We start from the raw sequence: 24,542 nt of genomic DNA, 5'->3' as shown, positions 1-24,542 counted from the left end.
AACACAAATTAAGAAGGCAGGCTCAACACAAACTAAAACACAGAGAAAAGCTGCCAGGCATACTAAGACTATCTTTAACAAACTTTGCAACCCCATCCCTGGGAGTGGCAGGCACTGAGTGCTGCCCAGCCGGGGGGCTCTGGCTGCCCCTCCAACTCCTGGAGTCCTTGTTTGTGGGTCCTGCGTAAGCCAGCGTGACCCTCCCATAAGCTCTTTTTGTTCGTCCCTGTTCTGTTAGCCTGTACCTATTCATTCCTTTTTTTTTTTTTCCTGTTCCGTTTGCCTGTTCCTATTCATTCCTTTTTTGTTTTTGTCCCTGTTCTGTTAGCCTGTCCCTGTTCCTGTTCTTCATGTCCCTGTTTGTTTTCTTCTCGTCCCTGTTCGTTTTCTTGTCCCTGTTGGGGGGCGATTTGTGGCGTAAAGACCGCACGGACAACGGGGTTCTTTCAGGATCTGTAACTGCTACCTCTTTATTGATGACATAACTTGAACTCTCTCTTACTGAGGGCATAACTTCATCTCTCAGAGTGAGGGCACAACTTCATTCTATCCCTTATTCAGGAAAGGCTCCCTTCCTATAACTTCCGCCTCACAGCAGTACCTTTCCACTAACTAGTCATTGGTCAACAACTTTGCCCGGCAACAGCAAAAACCCAGCCACTTCCATGCATTAATGGCTGGAGAACTAGCCACCCCAGACAAGAAGGTGTCACCTGAATCACCCTTCTTTGTTCCCTCTCAACTCTTTAAATTCCTGATGGTCTCATCCTTAAGAGTCGGATGTTATCACCAACCATGGGGCCTGTCGACCCCCATTGCCACACTCCCACATCTCCTTCTTCTTTATTAACATAAGAAAGCACAATTAACACAAATTAAGAAGGCAGGATCTACACAAACTAAAACACAGAGAAAAACTGCCAGGCATACTAAGTCTATCTTTAACAACCTTTGTAAAACCATCCCTGGGAGAGGCAGGCACTGAGTACTGCCCAGCCGGGGGGCTCTGGCTGCCCCTCCGACTACTGGAGTCCTTGTTTGTGGGTCCTGCCTATGCCAGTGGGACCCTCCCATATGCTGTTTTTTGTTTCTCCCTGCTCTGTTAGCCTGTCCCTGTTCCTGTTCTTCATGTCCCTGGTTAAGGTGTCTCCTGAATCACCCTTCTTTGTTCCCTCTCAACTCTTTACTTTCCTGATGGTCTCTACTTTAATAGTCGGATGTTATCACCAACCATGGGACTTGTCGACCCCCATGGCCATGCTCCCACATCTCCCCCTTCTTTATTAACATAAAAGAGCTTGATTAACACAAATTAAGAAAGCAGGTTTAACACAAATTAAGAAGGCGCGATTAACAGAAAATAAGAAAGGAAGAGTAACACAAATTAAGAAAGAACTATTAACACAAAATAAAATACAGAGAAAAACTGCCAGGCATACTAATTCCATCTTTAACAAACTTTGTAACCCCATCCCTGGGAGAGGCAGGCACTGAGTGCTGCCCAGCCGGGGGGCTCTGGCTGCCCCTCCAACTCCTGGAGTCCTTGTTTGGGGGTCCTGCGTAAGCCAGCGTGACCCTCCCATACCCTCTTTTTGTTCGTCCCTATTCTGTTAGCCTGTACCTATTCATTCCTTTTCTGTTTTTGTCCCTGTTCCCTTAGACTATCCCTGTTCCTGTTCTTCATGTCCCTGTTTAAGGTGTCTCCTGAATCACCCTTCTTTGTTCCCTTTCAACTCTTTACTTTCCTGATGGTCTCTACTTTATTAGTCAGATCTTATCACCAACCATGGGGCTTGTCTAACCCCATGGCCAGGCTCCCACATCTCCCCCTCCTTTATTAACATAAAAGAGCTCGATTAACACAAATTAAGAAAGCAGGTTTAACACAAATTAAGAAGGCGCGATTAACAGAAATTAAGAAAGCAAGAGTAACACAAATTAAGAAAGCACTATTAACACAAACTAAAATACAGAGAAAAACTGCCAGGCATACTAATTCCATCTTTAACAAACTTTGTAACCCCGTCCCTGGGAGAGGCAGGACCTGAGTGCTGCCCAGCTGGGGGGCTCTGGCTGCCCCTCCAACTCCTGGAGTCCTTGTTTGGGGGTCCTGCGTAAACCATCGTGACCCTCCCATATGCTCTTTTTGGTCATCCCTGTTCTGTTAGCCTGTACCTGATCATTCCTTTTCCGTTTTTGTCCCTGTTCCGTTTGCCTGTCCCTATTCATTCCTTTTTTGTTTTTGTCCCTGTTCTGTTTGCCTGTCCCTGTTCCTGATCTTCATGTCCCTGTTTGTTTTCTTCTCGTCCCTGTTCGTTTTCATGTCCCTGTTGGGGGGCGATTTGTGGTGCAAAGACCGCACGGACAACGCGGTTCTTTCAGGATCTGTAACTGCTACCTCATAATTGATGACATAACTTGAACTCTCTCTTACTGAGGGCATAACTTCATCTCTCAGAGTGAGGGCACAACTTCATTCTATCCCTTATTCAGGAAAGGCTCCCTTCCTATAACTTCCGCCTCACAGCAGTACCTTTCCACTAACTAGTCATTGGTCAACAACTTTGCCCGGCAACAGCAAACACCCAGCCACTTCCATGCATTAATGGCTGGAGAACTAGCCACCCCAGACAAGAAGGTGTCACCTGAATCACCCTTCTTTGTTCCCTCTCAACTCTTTAAATTCCTGATGGTCTCATCCTTAAGAGTCGGATGTTATCACCAACCATGGGACTTGTCGACCCCCATGGCCACACTCCCACATCTCCTTCTTCTTTATTAACATAAGAAAGCACAATTAACACAAATTAAGAAGGCAGGATCAACACAAACTAAAACACAGAGAAAAACTGCCAGGCATACTAATTCCATCTTTAACAACCTTTGTAAAACCATCCCTGGGAGAGGCAGGCACTGAGTGCTGCCCAGCCGGGGGGCTCTGGCTGCCCCTCCAACTCCTGGAGTCCTTGTTTGTGGGTCCTGCCTATGCCAGTGGGACCCTCCCATATGCTGTTTTTTGTTTCTCCCTGCTCTGTTAGCCTGTCCCTGTTCCTGTTCTTCATGTCCCTGTTTAAGGTGTCTCCTGAATCACCCTTCTTTGTTCCCTCTCAACTCTTTAAATTCCTGATGGTCTCATCCTTAAGAGTTGGATGTTATCACCAACCATGGGACTTATCGACCCCCATGGCCAGGCTCCCACATCTCCCCCTTCTTTATTACCCTAAAAGAGCTCGATTAACACAAATTAAGAAAGCAGGTTTAACACAAATTAAGAAGGCGCGATTAACAGAAATTAAGAAAGCAAGAGTAACACAAATTAAGAAAGCACTATTAACACAAACTAAAATACAGAGAAAAACTGCCAGGCATACTAATTCCATCTTTAACAAACTTTGTAACCCCATCCCTGGGAGAGGCAGGCACTGAGTGCTGCCCAGCTGGGGGGCTCTGGCTGCCCCTCCAACTCCTGGAGTCCTTGTTTGTGGGTCCTGCCTATGCCAGCGAGACCCTCCCATACGCTGCTTTTTGTTTGTCCCTGTTCTGATAGCCTGTCCCTATTCATTCCTTTTTTGTATTTGTCCCTGTTCTGTTAGACTATCCCTGTTCCTGTTCTTCATGTCCCTGTTTAAGGTGTCTCCTGAATCACCCTTCTTTGTTCCCTCTCAAGGCTTTACTTTCCTCATGGCCTCATCTTTAAGAGTCGGATGTGATCACCAACCATGGGGCTTGTCGACCCCCATGGCCACACTCCCACATCTTCTCCTTCTTTATTAACATAAAAGAGCTCGAATAACACAAATTAAGAAAGCAGGTTTAACACAAATTATGAAGGCGCGATTAACAGAAATTAAGAAAGCAAGAGTAACACAAATAAAGAAAGCACTATTAACACAAACTAAAATACAGAGAAAAACTGCCAGGCATACTAAGTCTATCTTTATCAACCTTTGTAACCCCATCCCTGGGAGAGGCAGGCACTGAGTGCTGCCCAGCCGGGGGGCTCTGGCTGCCCCTCCGTCTACTGGAGTCCTTGTTTTTCGGTCCAGCATATGCCAGTGGGACCCTCCCATATGCTGTTTTTTGTTTGTCCCTGTTCTGTTAGCCTGTCCCTGTTCCTGTTCTTCATGTCCCTGTTTAAGGTGTCTCCTGAATCACCCTTCTTTGTTCCCTCTCAAGGCTTTACTTTCCTCATGGCCTCATCTTTAAGAGTCGGATGTGATCACCAACCATGGGGCTTGTCGACCCCCATGGCCACACTCCCACATCTTCTCCTTCTTTATTAACATAAAAGAGCTCGAATAACACAAATTAAGAAAGCAGGTGTAACACAAATTAAGAAGGCGCGATTAACAGAAATTAAGAAAGCAAGAGTAACACAAATTAAGAAAGCACTCTTAACACAAATTAAAATACAGAGAAAAAGTGCCAGGCATACTAATTCCATCTTTAACAAACTTTGCAACCCCATCCCTGGGAGAGGCAGGCACTGAGTGCTTCCCAGCTGGGGGGCTCTGGCTGCCCCTCCAACTCCTGGAGTCCTTGTTTGTGGGTCCTGCCTATGCCAGTGGGACCCTCCCATATGCTGTTTTTTGTTTCTCCCTGCTCTGTTAGCCTGTCCCTGTTCCTGTTCTTCATGTCCCTGTTTAAGGTGTCTCCTGAATCACCCTTCTTTGTTCCCTCTCAAGGCTTTACTTTCCTGATGGTCTCATCATTAAGAGTCTGATGTTATCACCAACCATGGATCTTGTCGACCCCCATGGCCACACTCCCACATCTTCCCCTTCTTTATTAACATAAGAAAGCGCGATTAACACAAATTAAGAAGGCAGGATCAGCACAAACTAAAACACAGAGAAAAACTGCCAGGCATACTAAGTCTATCTTTAACAATCTTTGTAAAACCATCCCTGGGAGAGGCAGGCACTGAGTGCTGCCCAGCCGGGGGGCTCTGGCTGCCCCTCCAACTCCTGGAGTCCTTGTTTGGGGGTCCTGCCTATGCCAGCGAGACCCTCCCATACGCTGTTTTTTGTTTGTCCCTGTTCTGATAGCCTGTCCCTATTCATTCCCTTTTTGTTTTCGTCCCTGTTCTGTTAGACTATCCCTGTTCCTGTTCTTCATGTCCCTGTTTAAGGTGTCTCCTGAATCACCCTTCTTTGTTCCCTCTCAAGGCTTTACTTTCCTGATGGTCTCATCATTAAGAGTCTGATGTTATCACCAACCATGGGGCTTGTCGACGCCCATGGCAACACTCCCACATCTTCCCCTTCTTTATTAACATAAAAGAGCTCGATTAACACAAATTAAGAAAGCAGGTTTAACACAAATTATGAAGGCGTGATTAACAGAAATTAAGAAAGCAAGAGTAACACAAATTAAGAAAGCACTATTAACACAAACTAAAATACAGAGAAAAACTGCCAGGCATACTAAGTCTATCTTTATCAACCTTTGTAAAACCATCCCTGGGAGAGGCAGGCACTGAGTGCTGCCCAGCCGGGGGGCTCTGGCTGCCCCTCCGACTACTGGAGTCCTTGTTTGTGGGTCCAGCATATGCCAGTGGGACCCTCCCATATGCTGCTTTTTGTTTGTCCCTGTTCTGATAGCCTGTCCCTATTCATTCCTTTTTTGTATTTGTCCCTGTTCTGTTAGACTATCCCGTTTCCTGTTCTTCATGTCCCTGTTTAAGGTGTCTCCTGAATCACCCTTCTTTGTTCCCTCTCAAGGCTTTACTTTCCTCATGGCCTCATCTTTAAGAGTCGGATGTGATCACCAACCATGGGGCTTGTCGACCCCCATGGCCACACTCCCACATCTCCTCCTTCTTTATTAACATAAGACAGCGCAATTAACACAAATTAAGAAGGCAGGATCAACACAAACTAAAACACAGAGAAAAACTGCCAGGCATACTAAGTCTATCTTTAACAATCTTTGTAAAACCATCCCTGGGAGAGGCAGGCACTGAGTGCTGCCCAGCCGGGGGGCTCTGGCTGCCCCTCCAACTCCTGGAGTCCTTGTTTGTGGGTCCTGCGTAAGCCAGCGTGACCCTCCCATAAGCTCTTTTTGTTCGTCCCTGTTCTGTTAGCCTGTACCTATTCATTCCTTTTTTTTTTTTTTCCCTGTTCTGTTAGCCTGTACCTATTCATTCCTTTTTTGTTTTTGTCCCTGTTCTGTTAGCCTGTCCCTGTTCCTGTTCTTCATGTCCCTGTTTGTTTTCTTCTCGTCCCTGTTCGTTTTCATGTCCCTGTTGGGGGGCGATTTGTGGCGTAAAGACCGCACGGACAATGGGGTTCTTTCAGGATCTGTAACTGCTACCTCATAATTGATGACATAACTTGAACTCTCTCTTACTGAGGGCATAACTTCATCTCTCAGAGTGAGGGCACAACTTCATTCTATCCCTTATTCAGGAAAGGCTCCCTTCCTATAACTTCCGCCTCACAGCAGTACCTTTCCACTAACTAGTCATTGGTCAACAACTTTGCCCGGCAACAGCAAACACCCAGCCACTTCCATGCATTAATGGCTGGAGAACTAGCCACCCCAGACAAGAAGGTGTCACCTGAATCACCCTTCTTTGTTCCCTCTCAAGGCTTTAAATTCCTGATGGTCTCATCCTTAAGAGTCCTATGTTATCACCAACCATGGGGCTTGTCGACCCCCATGGCCACACTCCCACATCTCCTTCTTCTTTATTAACATAAGAAAGCACAATTAACACAAATTAAGAAGGCAGGATCAACACAAACTAAAACACAGAGAAAAACTGCCAGGCATACTAAGTCTATCTTTAACAACCTTTGTAAAACCATCCCTGGGAGAGGCAGGCACTGAGTGCTGCCCAGCCGGGGGGCTCTGGCTGCCCCTCCAACTCCTGGAGTCCTTGTTTGTGGGTCCTGCCTATGCCAGTGGGACCCTCCCATATGCTCTTTTTTGTTTCTCCCTGCTCTGTTAGCCTGTCCCTGTTCCTGTTCTTCATGTCCCTGGTTAAGGTGTCTCCTGAATCACCCTTCTTTGTTCCCTCTCAACTCTTTACTTTCCTCATGGCCTCATCTTTAAGAGTCGGATGTGATCACCAACCATGGGGCTTGTCGACCCCCATGACCACACTCCGACATCTCCTCCTTCTTTATTAACATAAGAAAGCGCAATTAACACAAATTAAGAAGGCAGGATCAACACAAACTAAAACACAGAGAAAAACTGCCAGGCATACTAAGACTATCTTTAACAAACTTTGCAACTCCATCCCTGGGAGTGGCAGGCACTGAGTGCTGCCCAGCCGGGGGGCTCTAGCTGCCTCTCCAACTCCTGGAGTCCTTGTTTGTGGGTCCTGCCTATGCCAGCGAGACCCTCCCATATGCTGTTTTTTTTTTGTCCCTGTTCTGATAGCCTGTACCTATTCATTCCTTTTTTGTATTTGTCCCTGTTCTGTTAGACTATCCCTGTTCCTGTTCTTCATGTCCCTGTTTAAGGTGTCTCCTGAATGACCCTTCTTTGTTTCCTCTCAAGGCTTTACTTTCCTCATGGCCTCATCTTTAAGAGTCTGATGTTATCACCAACCATGGGGCTTGTCGACCCCCATGGCCACACTCCCACATCTTCCCCTTCATTATTAACATAAGAAAGCACAATTAACACAAATTAAGAAGGCAGGATCAACACAAACTAAAACACAGAGAAAAACTGCCAGGCATACTAATTCCATCTTTAACAAACTTTGCAACCCCATCCCTGGGAGAGGCAGGCACTGAGTGCTGCCCAGCCGGGGGTCTCTGGCTGCCCCTCCAACTCCTGGAGTCCTTGTTTGTGGGTCCTGCGTAAGCCAGCGTGACCTCCCATAAGCTCTTTTTGTTCGTCCCTGTTCTGTTAGCCTGTACCTATTCATTCCTTTTTTTTTTTTTTCCCTGTTCCCTTTGCCTGTCCCTATTCATTCCTTTTTTGTTTTTGTCCCTGTTCTGTTAGCCTGTCCCTGTTCCTGTTCTTCATGTCCCTGTTTGTTTTCTTCTCGTCCCTGTTCGTTTTCATGTCCCTGTTGGGGGGCGATTTGTGGCGTAAAGACCGCACGGACAACGGGGTTCTTTCAGGATCTGTAACTGCTACCTCTTTATTGATGACATATCTTGAACTCTCTCTTACTGAGGGCATAACTTCATCTCTCAGAGTGAGGGCACAACTTCATTCTATCCCTTATTCAGGAAAGGCTCCCTTCCTATAACTTCCGCCTCACAGCAGTACCTTTCCACTAACTAGTCATTGGTCAACAACTTTGCCCGGCAACAGCAAACACCCAGCCACTTCCATGCATTAATGGCTGGAGAACTAGCCACCCCAGACAAGAAGGTGTCACCTGAATCACCCTTCTTTGTTCCCTCTCAACTCTTTAAATTCCTGATGGTCTCATCCTTAAGAGTCCTATGTTATCACCAACCATGGGGCTTGTCGACCCCCATGGCCACACTCCCACATCTCCTCCTTCTTTAATAACATACGAAAGCGCGATTAACACAAATTAAGAAGGCAGGATCAACACAAACTAAAACACAGAGAAAAACTGCCAGGCATACTAAGTCTATCTTTAACAATCTTTGTAAAACCATCCCTGGGAGAGGCAGGCACTGAGTGCTGCCCAGCCGGGGGGCTCTGGCTGCCCCTCCAACTCCTGGAGTCCTTGTTTGTGGGTCCTGCCTATGCCAGTGGGACTCTCCCATATGCTCTTTTTTGTTTCTCCCTGCTCTGTTAGCCTGTCCCTGTTCCTGTTCTTCATGTCCCTGGTTAAGGTGTCTCCTGAATCACCCTTCTTTGTTCCCTCTCAACTCTTTACTTTCCTGATGGCCTCATCTTTAAGAGTCGGATGTTATCACCAACCATGGGACTTGTCGACCCCCATGGCCACACTCCCACATCTCCCCCTTCTTTATTAACATAAAAGAACTCGAATAACACAAATTAAGAAAGCAGGTTTAACACAAATTAAGAAGGCGCGATTAACAGAAATTAAGAAAGCAAGAGTAACACAAATAAAGAAAGCACTATTAACACAAACTAAAATACAGAGAAAAACTGCCAGGCATACTAATTCCATCTTTAACAAACTTTGTAACCCCATCCCTGGGAGAGGCAGGCACTGAGTGCTGCCCAGCTGGGGGGCTCTGGCTGCCCCTCCAACTCCTGGAGTCCTTGTTTGTGGGTCCTGCCTATGCCAGCGAGACCCTCCCATACGCTGCTTTTTGTTTGTCGCTGTTCTGATAGCCTGTCCCTATTCATTCCTTTTTTGTTTTTGTCCCTGTTCTGTTAGACTATCCCTGTTCCTGTTCTTCATGTCCCTGGTTAAGGTGTCTCCTGAATCACCCTTCTTTGTTCCCTCTCAACTCTTTACTTTCCTGATGGCGTCATCTTTAAGAGTCGGATGTTATCACCAACCATGGGACTTGTCGACCCCCATGGCCACACTCCCACATCTTCCCCTTCTTTATTAACATAAGAAAGCACAATTAACACAAATTAAGAAGGCAGGATCAACACAAACTAAAACACAGAGAAAAACTGCCAGGCATACTAAGTCTATCTTTAACAACCTTTGTAAAACCATCCCTGGGAGAGGCAGGCACTGAGTGCTGCCCAGCCGGGGGGCTCTGGCTGCCCCTCCGACTACTGGAGTCCTTCTTTGTGGGTCCAGCATATGCCAGTGGGACCCTCCCATATGCTGTTTTTTGTTTCTCCCTGCTCTGTTAGCCTGTCCCTGTTCCTGTTCTTCATGTCCCTGCTTAAGGTGTCTCCTGAATCACCCTTCTTTGTTCCCTCTCAAGGCTTTCCTTTCCTGATGGTCTCATCTTTAAGAGTCGGATGTTATCACCAACCATGGGACTTTTCGACCCCCATGGCCATGTTCCCACAACTCCCCCTTCTTTATTAACATAAAAGAGCTCGATTAACACAAATTAGGAAAGCAGGTTTAACACAAATTATGAAGGCGTGATTAACAGAAATTTAGAAAGCAAGAGTAACACAAATTAAGAAAGCACTATTAACACAAACTAAAATACAGAGAAAAACTGCCAGGCATACTAATTCCATCTTTAACAAACTTTGTAACCCCATCCCTGGGAGAGGCGGGCACTGAGTGCTGCCCAGCTGGGGGGCTCTGGCTGCCCCTCCAATTCCTGGAGTCCTTGTTTGTGGGTCCTGCCTATGCCAGCGAGACCCTCCCATACGCTGCTTTTTGTTTGTCGCTGTTCTGATAGCCTGTCCCTATTCATTCCTTTTTTGTATTTGTCCCTGTTCTGTTAGCCTGTCCCTGTTCCTGTTCTTCATGTCCCTGGTTAAGGTGTCTCCTGAATCACCCTTCTTTGTTCCCTCTCAAGGCTTTACTTTCCTGATGGTCTCATCTTTAAGAGTCGGATGTTATCACCAACCATGGGACTTGTCGACCCCCATGGCCACGCTCCCACATCTCCTCCTTCTTTATTAACATAAGAAAGCACAATTAACACAAATTAAGAAGGCAGGATCAACACAAACTAAAACACAGAGAAAAACTGCCAGGCATACTAAGACTATCTTTAACAAACTTTGCAACCCCATCCCTGGGAGTGGCAGGCACTGAGTGCTGCCCAGCCGGGGGGCTCTGGCTGCCTCTCCAACTCCTGGAGTCCTTGTTTGTGGGTCCTGCCTATGCCAGCGAGACCCTCCCATATGCTGTTTTTTGTTTGTCCCTGTTCTGATAGCCTGTCCCTATTCATTCCTTTTTTGTTTTTGTCCCTGTTCTGTTAGACTATCCCTGTTCCTGTTCTTCATGTCCCTGGTTAAGGTGTCTCCTGAATCACCCTTCTTTGTTCCCTCTCAAGGCTTTACTTTCCTCATGGCCTCATCTTTAAGAGTCGGATGTGATCACCAACCATGGGGCTTGTCGACCCCCATGGCCACACTCCCACATCTCCTCCTTCTTTATTAACATAATAAAGCGCAATTAACACAAATTAAGAAGGCAGGATCAACACAAACTAAAACACAGAGAAAAACTGCCAGGCATACTAAGACTATCTTTAACAAACTTTGCAATCCCATCCCTGGGAGAGGCAGGCACTGAGTGCTGCCCAGCCGGGGGGCTCTGGCTGACTCTCCAACTCCTGGAGTACTTGTTTTTGGGTCCAGCATATGCCAGTGGGACCCTCCCATATGCTGTTTTTTGTTTCTCCCTGCTCTGTTAGCCTGCCCCTGTTCCTGTTCTTCATGTCCCTGTTTAAGGTGTCTCCTGAATCACCCTTCTTTGTTCCCTCTCAACTCTTTACTTTCCTGATGGCCTCATCTTTAAGAGTCGGATGTTATCACCAACCATGGGACTTGTCGACCCCCATGGCCAGGCTCCCACATCTCCCCCTTCTTTATTAACATAAAAGAGCTCGATTAACACAAATTAAGAAAGCAGGCTTAACACAAATTAAGAAGGCGCGATTAACAGAAATTAAGAAAGCAAGAGTAACACTAATTAAGAAAGCACTATTAACACAAATTAAAATACAGAGAAAAACTGCCAGGCATACTAATTCCATCTTTAACAAACTTTGTAATCCCATCCCTGGGAGAGGCAGGCACTGAGTGCTGCCCAGCCGGGGGGCTCTGGCTGCCCCTCCAACTCCTGGAGTCCTTGTTTTTGGGTCCAGCATATGCCAGTGGGACCCTCCCATATGCTGTTTTTTGTTTCTCCCTGCTCTGTTAGCCTGTCCCTGTTCCTGTTCTTCATGTCCCTTTTTAACCTGTCTCCTGAATCACCCTTCTTTGTTCCCTCTCAACTCTTTAGTTTCCTGATGGCCTCATCTTTAAGAGTGGGTTGTTATCACCAACCATGGGACTTGTCGACCCCCATGGCCATGCTCCCACATCTCCCCCTTCTTTATTAACATAAAAGAGCTCGATTAACACAAATTAAGAAAGCAGGTTTAACACAAATTAAGAAGGCGCGATTAACAGAAATTTAGAAAGGAAGAGTAACACAAATTAAGAAAGCACTATTAACACTAACTAAAATACAGAGAAAAACTGCCAGGCATACTAATTCCATCTTTAACAAACGTTGTAACCCCATTCCTGGGAGAGGCAGGCACTGAGTGCTGCCCAGCCGGGGGGCTCTGGCTGCCCCTCCAACTCCTGGAGTCCTTGTTTGGGGGTCCTGCCTATGCCAGCGAGACCCTCCCATACGCTGTTTTTTGTTTGTCCCTGTTCTGATAGCCTGTCCCTATTCATTACTTTTTTGTTTTCGTCCCTGTTCTGTTAGACTATCCCTGTTCCTGTTCTTCATGTCCCTGTTTAAGGTGTCTCCTGAACCACCCTTCTTTGCTCCCTCTCAAGGCTTTACTTTCCTGACGGTCTCTACTTTAATATTCGGATGTTATCACCAACCATGGGGCTTGTCGACCCCCATGGCCACACTCCCACATCTTCCCCTTCTTTATTAACATAAGAAAGCGCGATTAACACAAATTAAGAAGGCAGGATCAACACAAACTAAAACACAGAGAAAAACTGCCAGGCATACTAAGACTATCTTTAACAAACTTTGCAACCCCATCCCTGGGAGAGGCAGGCACTGAGTGCTTCCCAGCTGGGGGGCTCTGGCTGCTCCTCCAACTCCTGGAGTCCTTGTTTGTGGGTCCTGCCTATGCCAGCGAGATCCTCCCATACGCTGTTTTTTGTTTGTCCCTGTTCTGATAGCCTGTCCCTATTCATTCCTTTTTTGTTTTCCTCCCTGTTCTGTTAGACTATCCCTGTTCCTGTTCTTCATGTCCCTGGTTAAGGTATCTCCTGAATCACCCTTCTTTGTTCCCTCTCAAGGCTTTCCTTTCCTGATGGTCTCATCCTTAAGAGTCGGATGTTATCACCAACCATGGGGCTTGTCGACCCCCATGGCCACACTCCCACATCTTCCCCTTCTTTATTAACATAAGAAAGCACAATTAACACAAATTTAGAAGGCAGGATCAACACAAACAAAAACACAGAGAAAAACTGCCAGGCATACTAATTCTATCTTTAACAACCTTTGTAAAACCATCCCTGGGAGAGGCAGGCACTGAGTACTGCCCAGCCGGGGGGCTCTGGCTGCCCCTCCAACTCCTGGAGTCCTTGTTTGTGGGTCCTGCCTATGCCAGTGGGACCCTCCCATATGCTCTTTTTTGTTTCTCCCTGCTCTGTTAGCCTGTCCCTGTTCCTGTTCTTCATGTCCCTGTTTAAGGTGTCTCCTGAATCACCCTTCTTTGTTCCCTCTCAACTCTTTACTTTCCTGATGGCCTCATCTTTAGGAGTCGGATGTTATCACCAACCATGGGACTTGTCGACCCCCATGGCCAGGCTACCACATCTCCCCCTTCTTTATTAACATAGAAGTGCTCGATTAACACAAATTAAGAAAGCAGGTTTAACACAAATTAAGAAGGCGCGATTAACAGAAATTAAGAAAGCAAGAGAAACACAAATTAAGAAAGCACTATTAACACAAATTAAAATACAGAGAAAAAGTGCCAGGCATACTAATTCCATCTTTAACAAACTTTGTAACCCCATCACTGGGAGAGGCAGGCACTGAGTGCTTCCCAGCTGGGGGGCTCTGGCTGCCCCTCCAACTCCTGGAGTCCTTGTTTGTGGGTCCTGCCTACGCCAGTGGGACCCTCCCATATGCTGTTTTTTGTTTCTCCCTGCTCTGTTAGCCTGTCCCTGTTCCTGTTCTTCATGTCCCTGTTTAAGGTGTCTCCTGAATCACCCTTCTTTGTTCCCTCGCAAGGCTTTACTTTCCTCATGGTCTCATCTTTAAGAGTCGGATGTGATCACCAACCATGGGGCTTGTCGACCCCCATGGCCACACTCCCACATCTCCTCCTTCTTTATTAACATAAGAAAGCGCAATTAACACAAATTAAGAAGGCAGGATCAACACAAACTAAAACACAGAGAAAAACTGCCAGGCATACTAAGACTATCTTTAACAAACTTTGCAACCCCATCCCTGGGAGAGGCAGGCACTGAGTGCTGCCCAGCCGGGGGGCTCTGGCTGCCCCTCCAACTCCTGGAGTCCTTTTTTGTGGGTCCTGCGTAAGCCAGCGTGACCCTCCCATAAGCTCTTTTTGTTCGTCCCTGTTCTGTTAGCCTGTACCTATTCATTCTTTTTTTTTTTTTTCCCTGTTCCCTTTGCCTGTCCCTATTCATTCCTTTTTTGGTTTTGTCCCTGTGCTGTTAGCCTGTCCCTGTTCCTGTTCTTCATGTCCCTGTTTGTTTTCTTCTTGTCCCTGTTAGTTTTCATGTCCCTGTTGGGGGGCGATTTGTGGCGTAAAGACCGCACGGACAACGGGGTTCTTTCAGGATCTGTAACTGCTACCTCTTTATTGATGACATAACTTGAACTCTCTCTTACTGAGGGCATAACTTCATCTCTCAGAGTGAGGGCACAACTTCATTCTATCCCTTATTCAGGAAAGGCTCCCTTCCTATAACTTCCGCCTCACAGCAGTACCTTTCCACTAACTAGTCATTGGTCAACAACTTTGCCCGGCAACAGCAAACACCCAGCCACTTCCATGCATTAATGTCTGGAGAACTAGCCACCCCAGACAAGAAGGTGTCACCTGAATCACCCTTCTTTGTTCCCTCTCAACTCTTTAAATTCCTGATGGTCTCATCCTTAAGAGTCGGATGTTATCACCAACCATGGGGCTTGTCGACCCCCATGGCCACACTCCCACATCTCCTCCTTCTTTATTAACATAAGAAAGCGCAATTAACACAAATTAAGAAGGCAGGATCAACACAAACTAAAACACAGAGAAAAACTGCCAGGCATACTAAGTCTATCTTTAACAACCTTTGCAAAACCATCCCTGGGAGAGGCAGGCACTGAGTGCTGCCCAGCCGGGGGGCTCTGGCTGCCCCTCCAACTTCTGGAGTCCTTGTTTGTGGGTCCTGCCTATACCAGTGGGACCCTCCCATATGCTTTTTTTTGTTTCTCCCTGCTCTGTTAGCCTGTCCCTGTTCCTGTTCTTCATGTCCCTGTTTAAGGTGTCTCCTGAATCACCCTTCTTTGTTCCCTCTCAACTCTTTACTTTCCTGATGGCCTCATCTTTAAGAGTCGGATGTTATCACCAACCATGGGACTTGTCGACCCCCATGGCCAGGCTCCCACATCTCCCCCTTCTTTATTAACATATAAGAGCTCGATTAACACAAATTAAGAAAGCAGGTTTAACACAAATTAAGAAGGCGCGATTAACAGAAATTAAGAAAGCAAGAGTAACACAAATTAAGAAAGCACTATTAACACAAACTAAAATACAGAGAAAAACTGCCAGGCATACTAATTCCATCTTTAACAAACTTTGTAACCCCATCCCTGGGAGAGGCAGGCACTGAGTGCTGCCCAGCTGGGGGGCTCTGGCTGCCCCTCCAACTCCTGGAGTCCTTGTTTGTGGGTCCTGCCTATGCCAGCGAGAACCTCCCATACGCTGCTTTTTGTTTGTCGCTGTTCTGATAGCCTGTCCCTATTCATTCCTTTTTTTTTTTGTCCCTGTTCTGTTAGACTATCCCTGTTCCTGTTCTTCATGTCCCTGGTTAAGATGTCTCCTGAATCACCCTTCTTTGTTCCCTCTCAAGGCTTTCCTTTCCTGATGGTCTCATCCTTAAGTGTCGGATGTTATCACCAGCCATGGGGCTTGTCGACCCCCATGGCCACACTCCCACATCTTCCCCTTCATTATTAACATAAGAAAGCACAATTAACACAAATTAAGAAGGCAGGATCAACACAAACTAAAACACAGAGAAAAACTGCCAGGCATACTAAGTCTATCTTTAACAACCTTTGTAAAACCATCCCTGGGAGAGGCAGGCACTGAGTGCTGCCCAGCCGGGGGGCTCTGGCTGCCCCTCCGACTCCTGGAGTCCTTGTTTGTGGGTGCTGCCTATGCCAGTGGGACCCTCCCATATGCTCTTTTTTGTTTCTCCCTGCTCTGTTAGCCTGTCCCTGTTCCTGTTCTTCATGTCCCTGGTTAAGGTGTCTCCTGAATCACCCTTCTTTGTTCCCTCTCAACTCTTTACTTTCCTGATGGCCTCATCTTTAAGAGTCGGATGTTATCACCAACCATGGGACTTGTCGACCCCCATGGCCATGCTCCCACAACTCCCCCTTCTTTATTAACATAAAAGAGCTCGATTAACACAAATTAAGAAAGCAGGTTTAACACAAATTATGAAGGCGTGATTAACAGAAATTTAGAAAGCAAGAGTAACACAAATTAAGAAAGCACTATTAACACAAACTAAAATACAGAGAAAAACTGCCAGGCATACTAATTCCATCTTTAACAAACTTTGTAACCCCATCCCTGGGAGAGGCAGGCACTGAGTGCTGCCCAGCCGGGGGGCTCTAGCTGCCTCTCCAACTCCTGGAGTCCTTGTTTGTGGGTCCTGCCTATGCCAGCGAGACCCTCCCATATGCTGTTTTTTTTTTGTCCCTGTTCTGATAGCCTGTACCTATTCATTCCTTTTTTGTATTTGTCCCTGTTCTGTTAGACTATCCCTGTTCCTGTTCTTCATGTCCCTGTTTAAGGTGTCTCCTGAATGACCCTTCTTTGTTCCCTCTCAAGGCTTTACTTTCCTCATGGCCTCATCTTTAAGAGTCGGATGTGATCACCAACCATGGGGCTTGTCGACCCCCATGACCACACTCCGACATCTCCTCCTTCTTTATTAACATAAGAAAGCGCAATTAACACAAATTAAGAAGGCAGGATCAACACAAACTAAAACACAGAGAAAAACTGCCAGGCATACTAATTCCATCTTTAACAAACTTTGCAACCCCATCCCTGGGAGTGGCAGGCACTGAGTGCTGCCCAGCCGGGGGGCTCTAGCTGCCTCTCCAACTCCTGGAGTCCTTGTTTGTGGGTCCTGCCTATGCCAGCGAGACCCTCCCATATGCTGTTTTTTTTTTGTCCCTGTTCTGATAGCCTGTACCTATTCATTCCTTTTTTGTATTTGTCCCTGTTCTGTTAGACTATCCCTGTTCCTGTTCTTCATGTCCCTCTTTAAGGTGTCTCCTGAATGACCCTTCTTTGTTCCCTCTCAAGGCTTTACTTTCCTCATGGCCTCATCTTTAAGAGTCGGATGTGATCACCAACCATGGGGCTTGTCGATCCCCATGGCCACACTCCCACATCTCCTCCTTCTTTATTAACATAATAAAGCGCAATTAACACAAATTAAGAAGGCAGGATCAACACAATCTAAAACACAGAGAAAAACTGCCAGGCATACTAAGACTATCTTTAACAAACTTTGCAACCCCATCCCTGGGAGAGGCAGGCACTGAGTGCTGCCCAGCCGGGGGGCTCTGGCTGCCCCTCCAACTCCTGGAGTCCTTCTTTGTGGGTCCAGCATATGCCAGTGGGACCCCCCCATATGCTTTTTTTTGTTTCTCCCTGCTCTGTTAGCCTGTCCCTGTTCCTGTTCTTCATGTCCCTGGTTAAGGTGTCTCCTGAATCACCCTTCTTTGTTCCCTCTCAACTCTTTACTTTCCTGATGGCCTCATCTTTAAGAGTCGGATGTTATCACCAACCATGGGACTTGTCGACCCCCATGGCCATGCTCCCACAACTCCCCCTTCTTTATTAACATAAAAGAGCTCGATTAACACAAATTAAGAAAGCAGGTTTAACACAAATTATGAAGGCGTGATTAACAGAAATTTAGAAAGCAAGAGTAACACAAATTAAGAAAGCACTATTAACACAAACTAAAATACAGAGAAAAACTGCCAGGCATACTAATTCCATCTTTAACAAACTTTGTAACCCCATCCCTGGGAGAGGCAGGCACTGAGTGCTGCCCAGCCGGGGGGCTCTAGCTGCCTCTCCAACTCCTGGAGTCCTTGTTTGTGGGTCCTGCCTATGCCAGCGAGACCCTCCCATATGCTGTTTTTTTTTTGTCCCTGTTCTGATAGCCTGTACCTATTCATTCCTTTTTTGTATTTGTCCCTGTTCTGTTAGACTATCCCTGTTCCTGTTCTTCATGTCCCTGTTTAAGGTGTCTCCTGAATGACCCTTCTTTGTTCCCTCTCAAGGCTTTACTTTCCTCATGGCCTCATCTTTAAGAGTCGGATGTGATCACCAACCATGGGGCTTGTCGACCCCCATGACCACACTCCGACATCTCCTCCTTCTTTATTAACATAAGAAAGCGCAATTAACACAAATTAAGAAGGCAGGATCAACACAAACTAAAACACAGAGAAAAACTGCCAGGCATACTAATTCCATCTTTAACAAACTTTGTAACCCCATCCCTGGGAGAGGCAGGCACTGAGTGCTTCCCAGCTGGGGGGCTCTGGCTGCCCCTCCAACTCCTGGAGTCCTTGTTTGTGGGTCCTGCCTATGCCAGCGAGACCCTCCCATACGCTGTTTTTTGTTTGTCCCTGTTCTGATAGCCTGTCCCTATTCATTACTTTTTTGTTTTTGTCCCTGTTCTGTTAGACTATCCCTGTTCCTGTTCTTCATGTCCCTGTTTAAGGTGTCTCCTGAATCACCCTTCTTTGTTCCCTCTCAAGGCTTTCCTTTCCTGATGGTCTCATCTTTAAGAGTCGGATGTGATCACCAACCATGGGGCTTGTCGACCCCCATGGCCACACTCCCACATCTCCTCCTTCTTTATTAACATAAGAAAGCGCAATTAACACAAATTAAGAAAGCAGGATCAACACAAACTAAAACACAGAGAAAAACTGCCAGGCATACTAAGACTATCTTTAACAAACTTTGCAACCCCATCCCTGGGAGAGGCAGGCACTGAGTGCTGCCCAGCCGGGGGGCTCTGGCTGCCCCTCCAACTCCTGGAGTCCTTGTTTGTGGGTCCTGCGTAAGCCAGCGTGACCCTCCCATAAGCTCTTTTTGTTCGTCCCTGTTCTGTTAGCCTGTCCCTATTCATTCCTTTATTGTTTTTGTCCCTGTTCTGTTAGCCTGTCCCTGTTCCTGTTCTTCATGTCCCTGTTTGTTTTCTTCTCGTCCCTGTTCGTTTTCATGTCCCTGTTGGGGGGCGATTTGTGGCGTAAAGACCGCACGGACAATGGGGTTCTTTCAGGATCTGTAACTGCTACCTCTTTATTGATGACATAACTTGAACTCTCTCTTACTGAGGGCATAACTTCATCTCTCAGAGTGAGGGCACAACTTCATTCTATCCCTTATTCAGGAAAGGCTCCCTTCCTATAACTTCCGCCTCACAGCAGTACCTTTCCACTAACTAGTCATTGGTCAACAACTTTGCCCGGCAACAGCAAACACCCAGCCACTTCCATGCATTAATGGCTGGAGAACTAGCCACCCCAGACAAGAAGGTGTCACCTGAATCACCCTTCTTTGTTCCCTCTCAACTCTTTAAATTCCTGATGGTCTCATCCTTAAGAGTCGGTTGTTATCACCAACCATGGGGCCTGTCGACCCCCATTGCCACACTCCCACATCTTCCCCTTCTTTATTAACATAAGAAAGCGCGATTAACACAAATTAAGAAGGCAGGATCAACACAAACTAAAACACAGAGAAAAACTGCCAGGCATACTAAGTCTATCTTTAACAACCTTTGTAAAACCATCCCTGGGAGAGGCAGGCACTGAGTGCTTCCCAGCTGGGGGGCTCTGGCTGCCCCTCCAACTCCTGGAGTCCTTGTTTGTGGGTCCTGCCTATGCCAGCGAGACCCTCCCATACGCTGTTTTTTGTTTGTCCCTGTTCTGATAGCCTGTCCCTATTCATTACTTTTTTGTTTTTGTCCCTGTTCTGTTAGACTATCCCTGTTCCTGTTCTTCATGTCCCTGTTTAAGGTGTCTCCTGAATCACCCTTCTTTGTTCCCTCTCAAGGCTTTCCTTTCCTGATGGTCTCATCTTTAAGAGTCGGATGTGATCACCAACCATGGGGCTTGTCGACCCCCATGGCCACACTCCCACATCTCCTCCTTCTTTATTAACATAAGAAAGCGCAATTAACACAAATTAAGAAAGCAGGATCAACACAAACTAAAACACAGAGAAAAACTGCCAGGCATACTAAGACTATCTTTAACAAACTTTGCAACCCCATCCCTGGGAGAGGCAGGCACTGAGTGCTGCCCAGCCGGGGGGCTCTGGCTGCCCCTCCAACTCCTGGAGTCCTTGTTTGTGGGTCCTGCGTAAGCCAGCGTGACCCTCCCATAAGCTCTTTTTGTTTGTCCCTGTTCTGTTAGCCTGTCCCTATTCATTCCTTTATTGTTTTTGTCCCTGTTCTGTTAGCCTGTCCCTGTTCCTGTTCTTCATGTCCCTGTTTGTTTTCTTCTCGTCCCTGTTCGTTTTCATGTCCCTGTTGGGGGGCGATTTGTGGCGTAAAGACCGCACGGACAACGGGGTTCTTTCAGGATCTGTAACTGCTACCTCTTTATTGATGACATAACTTGAACTCTCTCTTACTGAGGGCATAACTTCATCTCTCAGAGTGAGGGCACAACTTCATTCTATCCCTTATTCAGGAAAGGCTCCCTTCCTATAACTTCCGCCTCACAGCAGTACCTTTCCACTAACTAGTCATTGGTCAACAACTTTGCCCGGCAACAGCAAACACCCAGCCACTTCCATGCATTAATGGCTGGAGAACTAGCCACCCCAGACAAGAAGGTGTCACCTGAATCACCCTTCTTTGTTCCCTCTCAACTCTTTAAATTCCTGATGGTCTCATCCTTAAGAGTCCTATGTTATCACCAACCATGGGGCTTGTGGACCCCCATTGCCACACTCCCACATCTTCCCCTTCTTTATTAACATAAGAAAGCGCGATTAACACAAATTAAGAAGGCAGGATCAACACAAACTAAAACACAGAGAAAAACTGCCAGGCATACTAAGTCTATCTTTAACAATCTTTGTAAAACCATCCCTGGGAGAGGCAGGCACTGAGTGCTGCCCAGCCAGGGGGCTCTGGCTGCCCCTCCAACTCCTGGAGTCCTTGTTTGTGGGTCCAGCATATGCCAGTGGGACCCTCCCATATGCTTTTTTTTGTTTCTCCCTGCTCTGTTAGCCTGTCCCTGTTCCTGTTCTTCATGTCCCTGTTTAAGGTGTCTCCTGAATCACCCTTCTTTGTTCCCTCTCAACTCTTTACTTTCCTGATGGCCTCATCTTTAAGAGTGGGTTGTTATCACCAACCATGGGACTTGTCGACCCCCATGGCCAGGCTCCCACATCTCCCCCTTCTTTATTAACATAAAAGAGCTCGATTAACACAAATTAAGAAAGCAGGTTTAACACAAATTAAGAAGGCGCGATTAACAGAAATTAAGATAGCAAGAGTAACACAAATTAAGAAAGCAGGATCAACACAAACTAAAATACAGAGAAAAACTGCCAGGCATACTAATTCCATCTTTAACAAACTTTGTAACCCCATCCCTGGGAGAGGCAGGCACTGAGTGCTTCCCAGCTGGGGGGCTCTGGCTGCCCCTCCAACTCCTGGAGTCCTTGTTTGTGGGTCCTGCCTATGCCAGCGAGACCCTCCCATACGCTGTTTTTTGTTTGTCCCTGTTCTGATAGCCTGTCCCTATTCATTACTTTTTTGTTTTTGTCCCTGTTCTGTTAGACTATCCCTGTTCCTGTTCTTCATGTCCCTGTTTAAGGTGTCTCCTGAATCACCCTTCTTTGTTCCCTCGCAAGGCTTTACTTTCCTCATGGTCTCATCTTTAAGAGTCGGATGTGATCACCAACCATGGGGCTTGTCAACCCCCATGGCCACACTCCCACATCTCCTCCTTCTTTATTAACATAAGAAAGCGCAATTAACACAAATTAAGAAGGCAGGATCAACACAAACTAAAACACAGAGAAAAACTGCCAGGCATACTAATTCCATCTTTAACAAACTTTGTAAAACCATCCCTGGGAGAGGCAGGCACTGAGTGCTGCCCAGCCGGGGGGCTCTGGCTGCCCCTCCAACTCCTGGAGTCCTTCTTTGTGGGTCCAGCATATGCCAGTGGGACCCCCCCATATGCTTTTTTTTGTTTCTCCCTGCTCTGTTAGCCTGTCCCTGTTCCTGTTCTTCATGTCCCTGGTTAAGGTGTCTCCTGAATCACCCTTCTTTGTTCCCTCTCAACTCTTTACTTTCCTGATGGCCTCATCTTTAAGAGTCGGATGTTATCACCAACCATGGGACTTGTCGACCCCCATGGCCATGCTCCCACAACTCCCCCTTCTTTATTAACATAAAAGAGCTCGATTAACACAAATTAAGAAAGCAGGTTTAACACAAATTATGAAGGCGTGATTAACAGAAATTTAGAAAGCAAGAGTAACACAAATTAAGAAAGCACTATTAACACAAACTAAAATACAGAGAAAAACTGCCAGGCATACTAATTCCATCTTTAACAAACTTTGTAACCCCATCCCTGGGAGAGGCAGGCACTGAGTGCTGCCCAGCCGGGGGGCTCTAGCTGCCTCTCCAACTCCTGGAGTCCTTGTTTGTGGGTCCTGCCTATGCCAGCGAGACCCTCCCATATGCTGTTTTTTTTTTGTCCCTGTTCTGATAGCCTGTACCTATTCATTCCTTTTTTGTATTTGTCCCTGTTCTGTTAGACTATCCCTGTTCCTGTTCTTCATGTCCCTGTTTAAGGTGTCTCCTGAATGACCCTTCTTTGTTCCCTCTCAAGGCTTTACTTTCCTCATGGCCTCATCTTTAAGAGTCGGATGTGATCACCAACCATGGGGCTTGTCGACCCCCATGACCACACTCCGACATCTCCTCCTTCTTTATTAACATAAGAAAGCGCAATTAACACAAATTAAGAAGGCAGGATCAACACAAACTAAAACACAGAGAAAAACTGCCAGGCATACTAATTCCATCTCTAACAAACTTTGTAACACCATCCCTGGGAGAGGCAGGCACTGAGTGCTTCCCAGCTGGGGGGCTCTGGCTGCCCCTCCAACTCCTGGAGTCCTTGTTTGTGGGTCCTGCCTATGCCAGCGAGACCCTCCCATACGCTGTTTTTTGTTTGTCCCTGTTCTGATAGCCTGTCCCTATTCATTACTTTTTTGTTTTTGTCCCTGTTCTGTTAGACTATCCCTGTTCCTGTTCTTCATGTCCCTGTTTAAGGTGTCTCCTGAATCACCCTTCTTTGTTCCCTCTCAAGGCTTTCCTTTCCTGATGGTCTCATCTTTAAGAGTCGGATGTGATCACCAACCATGGGGCTTGTCGACCCCCATGGCCACACTCCCACATCTCCTCCTTCTTTATTAACATAAGAAAGCGCAATTAACACAAATTAAGAAAGCAGGATCAACACAAACTAAAACACAGAGAAAAACTGCCAGGCATACTAAGACTATCTTTAACAAACTTTGCAACCCCATCCCTGGGAGAGGCAGGCACTGAGTGCTGCCCAGCCGGGGGGCTCTGGCTGCCCCTCCAACTCCTGGAGTCCTTGTTTGTGGGTCCTGCGTAAGCCAGCGTGACCCTCCCATAAGCTCTTTTTGTTTGTCCCTGTTCTGTTAGCCTGTCCCTATTCATTCCTTTATTGTTTTTGTCCCTGTTCTGTTAGCCTGTCCCTGTTCCTGTTCTTCATGTCCCTGTTTGTTTTCTTCTCGTCCCTGTTCGTTTTCATGTCCCTGTTGGGGGGCGATTTGTGGCGTAAAGACCGCACGGACAACGGGGTTCTTTCAGGATCTGTAACTGCTACCTCTTTATTGATGACATAACTTGAACTCTCTCTTACTGAGGGCATAACTTCATCTCTCAGAGTGAGGGCACAACTTCATTCTATCCCTTATTCAGGAAAGGCTCCCTTCCTATAACTTCCGCCTCACAGCAGTACCTTTCCACTAACTAGTCATTGGTCAACAACTTTGCCCGGCAACAGCAAACACCCAGCCACTTCCATGCATTAATGGCTGGAGAACTAGCCACCCCAGACAAGAAGGTGTCACCTGAATCACCCTTCTTTGTTCCCTCTCAACTCTTTAAATTCCTGATGGTCTCAGCCTTAAGAGTCCTATGTTATCACCAACCATGGGGCTTGTGGACCCCCATTGCCACACTCCCACATCTTCCCCTTCTTTATTAACATAAGAAAGCGCGATTAACACAAATTAAGAAGGCAGGATCAACACAAACTAAAACACAGAGAAAAACTGCCAGGCATACTAAGTCTATCTTTAACAATCTTTGTAAAACCATCCCTGGGAGAGGCAGGCACTGAGTGCTGCCCAGCCAGGGGGCTCTGGCTGCCCCTCCAACTCCTGGAGTCCTTGTTTGTGGGTCCAGCATATGCCAGTGGGACCCTCCCATATGCTTTTTTTTGTTTCTCCCTGCTCTGTTAGCCTGTCCCTGTTCCTGTTCTTCATGTCCCTGTTTAAGGTGTCTCCTGAATCACCCTTCTTTGTTCCCTCTCAACTCTTTACTTTCCTGATGGCCTCATCTTTAAGAGTGGGTTGTTATCACCAACCATGGGACTTGTCGACCCCCATGGCCAGGCTCCCACATCTCCCCCTTCT

Source organism: Anser brachyrhynchus (assembly GCF_964034855.1).
Source record: "Anser brachyrhynchus genome assembly, chromosome: W".
Lineage (NCBI taxonomy): Eukaryota > Metazoa > Chordata > Aves > Anseriformes > Anatidae > Anser > Anser brachyrhynchus.
The sequence above is the reverse complement of the archived record's forward strand: the minus strand, read 5'-3'. Positions refer to the sequence as shown.